The sequence below is a fragment of the Benincasa hispida genome, chromosome 1, assembly GCF_009727055.1.
Source record: "Benincasa hispida cultivar B227 chromosome 1, ASM972705v1, whole genome shotgun sequence".
Taxonomy (NCBI): domain Eukaryota; kingdom Viridiplantae; phylum Streptophyta; class Magnoliopsida; order Cucurbitales; family Cucurbitaceae; genus Benincasa; species Benincasa hispida.
In genome coordinates, this window is record NC_052349.1 from 77,809,753 (window position 1) to 77,816,076 (window position 6,324).

At 33.1% G+C, this 6,324-nt stretch overlaps 1 long non-coding RNA gene across 2 annotated transcripts; it reads left to right on the top strand.

Moving 5' to 3' along the window:
* The first annotated feature begins 967 nt into the window (after positions 1 to 967).
* Positions 968 to 2,842, top strand: LOC120070246. Of its 2 annotated transcripts, none has more exons than XR_005479815.1 (2): positions 968 to 1,882; positions 2,582 to 2,842. It is a non-coding gene; the product is annotated as an uncharacterized LOC120070246 (long non-coding RNA). The 2 variants fall into 2 exon arrangements; XR_005479816.1 differs by having other exon boundaries at positions 2,602 to 2,842.
* The last annotated feature ends 3,482 nt before the right edge of the window (positions 2,843 to 6,324 follow it).

Genomic DNA, 6,324 nt, shown 5'->3' on the forward strand with positions numbered 1-6,324 from the left:
TTTTTTTTTTTTGGTTTTTGACTATGGGATGAAATTCTCTAATGTCTTTTACCTTAAAACTTTCTCTTAGAGTTTGTCTTTTCTTTGGCTTCTGACAATATGGATGAGAAATTCTTCAATCTCTTTTAATGTAAGATGTTTCTCACCTATAGTTTGTCTTTCCTTTGATTTATGATTATAAATGTGAAAATTTTCAATGTCTTTTACTATAAGGTTTTTTTCCTTTGGTAAGTTTGGGAACAAATTCAACCTCCAGTCTTTGCTTTTCTAAATTTTGGAATACAAAGGTAGAGCACTATTGTCTTCACGTACGGTGCCCTCTATTAATGCCAAAATTCAAACAGAGAAAAAAGGCTATGATGTCAAAGTTAGAGATAGAAAGATCTAGAATGCAAAAGAAGTTAGAAGTTCAAGTTTCATATCAAGTTCCAGTTGAAGTTCTCTCATATGGAGTTATAACATGTATTTATAAGAAAAATAACTTGGAGTTTACCTTTTCATCCTAAGGGTATGTTGAGATGGATTTGTCCTTATCCTACACAATTTAGGATTCTATCAACTTATTGGCTCAAAATGGTTAGTTGGCCTTGAGTCATATATCATTAGGTCCAAATTTACCCATAATAAAATGTCTAACTGTATGCACATCATAATGTGTGAAAAAACATTTAAGAAAAACATCTTGCAAAAGATAAACAAAATATCAGTATTTTGTGATTGACACGTGAAAAAATAAAGTGATTCCAACACATAATACAAATCTCAAGTAAGATTTTGTAACATGATGATAGACAAACATAATAACTTAATATCAAATAATAATAGTAAAGATAGAGAGACACATAAGTTAGTAACCCGGTTAAGTGCATGTATCACCTACATCTAAAGGACTGCCACTAAAACAAATTAGTCCTTTATGCCGGTCTAAAAAATAAAGTACTGATGTACAATTCTGGTGGAGTGAAAGAAAAAAAAAAAAAAAAAAACTACGAATCTTTAATGTCGGTTTTTGACTGCCATTATAGAAAAGACTACAATGTCGGTTTAAAATCGACATTAAAAATCTGCATTCCTAAATTTTCACTCAATTTTGTGAAACTCTCTTTCTTTCTTTTTGTGAAATAACCCTCTCTCTCTCACGCACACACATCTCTCGCCGCCCTCCCCTCTCATTGTTCACCACTCCTCTCAACTCAAACATTTGACAGCTTCGCTCCACTTCGTTCAAGCACCGTCGTTCCATCGTCGTTCAACCTTCGTTGAAGCACCGTCGAGCTCGGTTCCAGCATCATTCGAAGCAGACCCAACGCCATCAAAGTAGATCCAATGATTTCTCTCTCAGATCTATTCTTAGATTTATCCATGAACTCCACTCCAGCGTCGTCGAAGCATAACCAACGATTTCTCTCTCAAATTTGTCCTTAGATCTCTCCACGAATTCTGCTCCAGAGCTATCAAAGCAGGTTTAACGGTTTCTCTCTCAGATCTGTTCTTAAATCTATCCATGAACTCCACTCCAGTATCGTCGAAGCATATCCAACGATTTCTCTCCCAGATCTATCCACGAACTGCGACCTAGTGTTGACGAAGCATATCTGAAAGCTCCATTGCAGCGACCTGTGCACGAGGTCCGTTTGAAGTCCGTCGAAGGCAATGTGTTATGTGGGTTGTCCGAATCTGAACAGATTTAGCTACATTGTTCAGAGCTACGTTGAAGGCTCTTAGATTTACTCTCCTTTTCTTTTCCTTCTCTATTGTTCACATATATTTTTTCTTTTTATTTCTAAATCAACTCATGTTTGCTTTTGCGATCTGTAACACAGTCTTCTTATATGTTTTTTTTTTCTCAGGATTCTGGATATTGGGAGGTGATCTGACAGAGGTTTGGATGAAAGTTTTTGCTTTTATTTTTCTCTTTTCAAAGTTTTACTAAATTTTTTGTATGTTTTTCTCTTGTTACTCCAATTATGGCGATCTGCTCTTCTCTCCATGTTTTTAGTTTAATTCCACTTCAACTTCTAGATGAATTACTCAAAATGAGAGTTTGTTTTCTTTCTTCAACACATGATATTAGCTGATGAGTTATGTCACATGATTTTAGCTTAATTCCATTTTCCTAAGCTTTTATGAGAAAACATAACTCTACTTTTATGTATTCCATGAACTTTACCATTCAGCTATTGATATGCGTCTTCAAGAATGAAATAAATTATAGGTGGTAGCTTTTTTGAAAATGTTTGTCTTGTGTCCAGATTGTTCTTCCTTCAGTTCTTTGAATTTTATCATGGAAACCGTTTTTTTCATATTCATATATGTGTATGGTTACTGCACCTAAAGCAAGTCAAGCCATATCCATCATGTCATAATCTTTTGTCTATGCACATTAATGAAATTCAAAAAGTTGGTATTGTTTTAAGGGGTTACAGTTAGGAGTTCTTTGTCTTCCTTAATGTATTTTAGTTAAAAAAAAAAATTATAAACTTTAGATATGCTATTCTCTTCTTACTCTTGTTGAATGGGTGACTTTTTGTATAGGAATTTTAATTCTAATCTGAATTTGAAGCATGATTTTTTGTTGAAGATGGAAAAATTTCTTGTCAGAGATGAAGAGGTCCAGAGGCGATAATATGGACTTTCAACTCAAGCGTTCTGTGATTTACACTCCACAGAAGCGTAAACCTTCTTGTCATTCTGTATTTTTTCTTCTTATTGTTATTATTTTGTTTAATTCTGGTTAAGTATGTTACCTCTTCGTTCTTAATTACTTGTACGTCTTTCTCCTTCTTCCAATTATGTTTCCACTTAAAATGGAAAACAATGTCTCATTCTGAGTGTTTTTATATTTATTATAATTATAGCAATTTTGTTCATCTTAGTAAGTTGAATGTAGTTTGTAAAGAGATTGATAGTCATATTACTTTTTTAAATTAATGTTTTAATGATATCATGATACTAAATATTGTTTATATCTGTATTGATTTTATCTGTAATTCCTAAACTTGCTCTACATATTGTTAGATGAAAGAATATTGCTTCATGAACTTTTATTCTATACATATACGTGGAAAATAAATATTGTGGTAGTCATGTTCGCAACCATTAATTTTTTTTTTAATAAATCAACAATGACGGACATTACCTGTCACAAAATAGATATTAATGACAAGTGAATTCTTTAATGGCGATCTTTGACCGACATCGAAGATGATGTTTTAAAGGTGTTCAATATCGATTGATTTTAATATCGGTTTTCAATCAACATTAAAGTTATCTATATGTCGGTCAAAAACTGACATCAAAGGTGACCGACATTAAACATCTTTAATACCATCTTCTTTGATGTCGATCAGGCGATTGACATCATATTCCTATGATATCAGTTTTCGACTGACATCAAAGGCCTAATTTGATGTTGTGTGTGTCCCCAGTGGAAAGAAGTTTCATTATATAAAGAGTTTAGCAATTACATTGAAATACTTATCTGATAGACCCCATTTTCAATGATTCACGTACAACTTACTCTTCAATTTCAACTCAGGCTCCCCCTAAGTTTGAGAACCCCTCACTTTCCACAACAAAACTTCTCCTAAGTATCGTATGAGATCCCTCAATACAACGTACTAAGGCTCCCCTAAGTGTAAGCTCCCCTCACCTTTATGAATAAGCTTTTCTTTCTCAAGTTTAGTATAAGATACTCTCAATTAAATGGAACTTAGGCTCCCCTTAAGTATGAAATAAACTCTTTTTCATTCACAATGACATACAAACAACGATTATACTCCAACCTAATTAGAAGACAATTGGCAACACCCTCAACGACAAGGTTTACAAAGAATAAGAAATGTGTATTTGAATATTTTTCGCTGAACAAAAACACATACTTATAATGCCTACACTCTTCAAAATAAACGGGGTTAACCATTAAAAATAAATAAAACTGCAATATATATGACTAGCTTTGAGAAAATATTCAATAAAGGAATAAAACATATTTGCAAGAAAAAAAAAAAAAAAGCAGACCATGAAAACTACAAAAACACATTGAGAGGTAAGGAAAAAATAATCTATAGAATCTGCTACTCGTTATGTAACATCTTCTGGGACGTCAATATAGGACATGTTGCTTAGGCTAGGAAAGCAACCCAATAAATATGCACTATACATATCAACATGTAAGGAAAAATATCTAAGCAGAATCTGTATGATACAAAATATGTTGCAGAAACATGTTGTTGATATAGTACAAGACATGTTGTTAATTATGTTGCTCAAATTTTGCGTATAATAAAATCAGCTAATCATATTGCAATAACATGTAAGTGTGTGTGGACATATATATATGGATGTTAACCAAAAAGCATTGACAAACACTGTCACAATACTAACAACAAGAAAACAAGATAGGATACACATGAGTTGGTAACTCAGTTTGACGATAATCATCTACTTTTGGGGGGCAATGTGCCCAAGAAAGATAATCCACTAATATTAAAGAGTTAAGAAATTACAACATAATACTTATCTGTAATGTACTAACTACTACAGTGACTCACGTAGAGCCCCACTCACAAGTCACCTAGGCTCCCATTAGATGTGAAACTCCCTCTCAATTGTACTTAGGCTCCCTTAACTGTGATAATATTAGTGTTGAACACTTCAACATCTGATAGTGTGTAAGACTCCTCTCCGCTTAATTATATTCCTTCTAACTCATTGAACTCCCTTCACTGACGAATCTTATGTCCTGCCTAAGATAGAGAAATCCTTCTTGAGAATGAAATCTTAGGCTCCCCTTAAAACCGAGAATTTCTTCTCTTAAGCGATGCCTTAGGCTTCCCCTAAGATAGAAGTTATCTTCAAGTTCTTGAATGATCAACCAAAGGATACACACAATGGAATAAAGTGAGCAAAGACCAAAACGTCATGTTACACAAATCGGCCAGCAAGAATAAAGACACTCTCTCATGATGAATAAATGAAGGAGTCCTAAATGAGAATCATTATTCTTCTTTTAAAAATTGTGTCCAATTAATGAAATAATTTCCAGAAAATATTTTCATTTTTGTTAAAATAAGGTTGCATCATAAGTAATGAAAATATCGAACAATATACTGTTGAGTTATATATCTTGAAACTTGTGGCTTGTAAACATTTGAACATATTCTATTTGCAATAAAGATATTATTGAATATGTAAATTGCACTTGTAAAAACTTAAATCCAATAAACTAATAACCCATGGCTATAGTAGGAATACTTGGATTTATGTGGAGACATAAAAGTGGATCAAGTTCAACTAATAGCTAAAACGGTTTATAAGTATAAGGATAAGGTTGGGTACCTTATCCTCGGAACATTATGGATGCGACCTACTTTGTAATTGTTACAATAGTTGTAAAGTGTTATAAATGATTTGATCCTAAATCGTTCATGTAGAGACATATGAATAGAGGCATCCTATGCAATAAGTTTGCATAAGACCGAACCACGAAATAGTCATTTTTACTTTTTAACTCAGTTAACTGATAAGACTGACTATTTCAAATCGATGACCTAAGTAACTCGATCTTAATCCAGAGTTAACTATGAACTCCTATTTATTCGGGATTATCCTTTAATTTGCATAGATGAAAGTGGCTTAACATTGTCGACTCAATAAACCTTCCATTTTAGGGGTAAGACCAGGTAGATAGTTGAGGACATAGTCCTGTAAGATGGAATACACTTCTACCTGCTTCTAAGGTTAGTAGATAGGTTGTTCTCTTAAGCACTGACTCCAGGTCTTGAACAAGGGGCCCCACTCTCTCCAAGATCTGAGAGGGACTCGATTTAGTGGTTAGATCACAAACCAATTATTCATTAGATGATCAGTGGACTTAAGGAGCAAGATGTAATTACAGGGGTAAAACGATGTTTTTGGCCTAGCTGTGATTACAAACAATCTGTGAATGATCGACTTATTAATCATGGTTAAATCAAATGGTCAGAATTATATTTATAGTGAGAAGAGTGTAGCTACTAGGCTTTAGTGGAGTGTCCTAGTAGTTAACCAATGTTGATTAATTGGGTTAACGAGTTTAACTGATTAATCTCAGACTGTTGGAGCTCATGATTTGTAGGTCCATTAGATCCACCGCTAGCTCATATCGGACTAAACCTTAGAACAGTATGATGAAAGAATTTGACTCAAATTTAGATTAGAGAATTATTATTAATTATATATGATATAATTAAATGTTTAATTATCGAATTAAACAAATTAGAGAGTTGTGAATATTTAAATATGGTTTAAATATTATATTAATGAATAAGGATTCATGTTCGG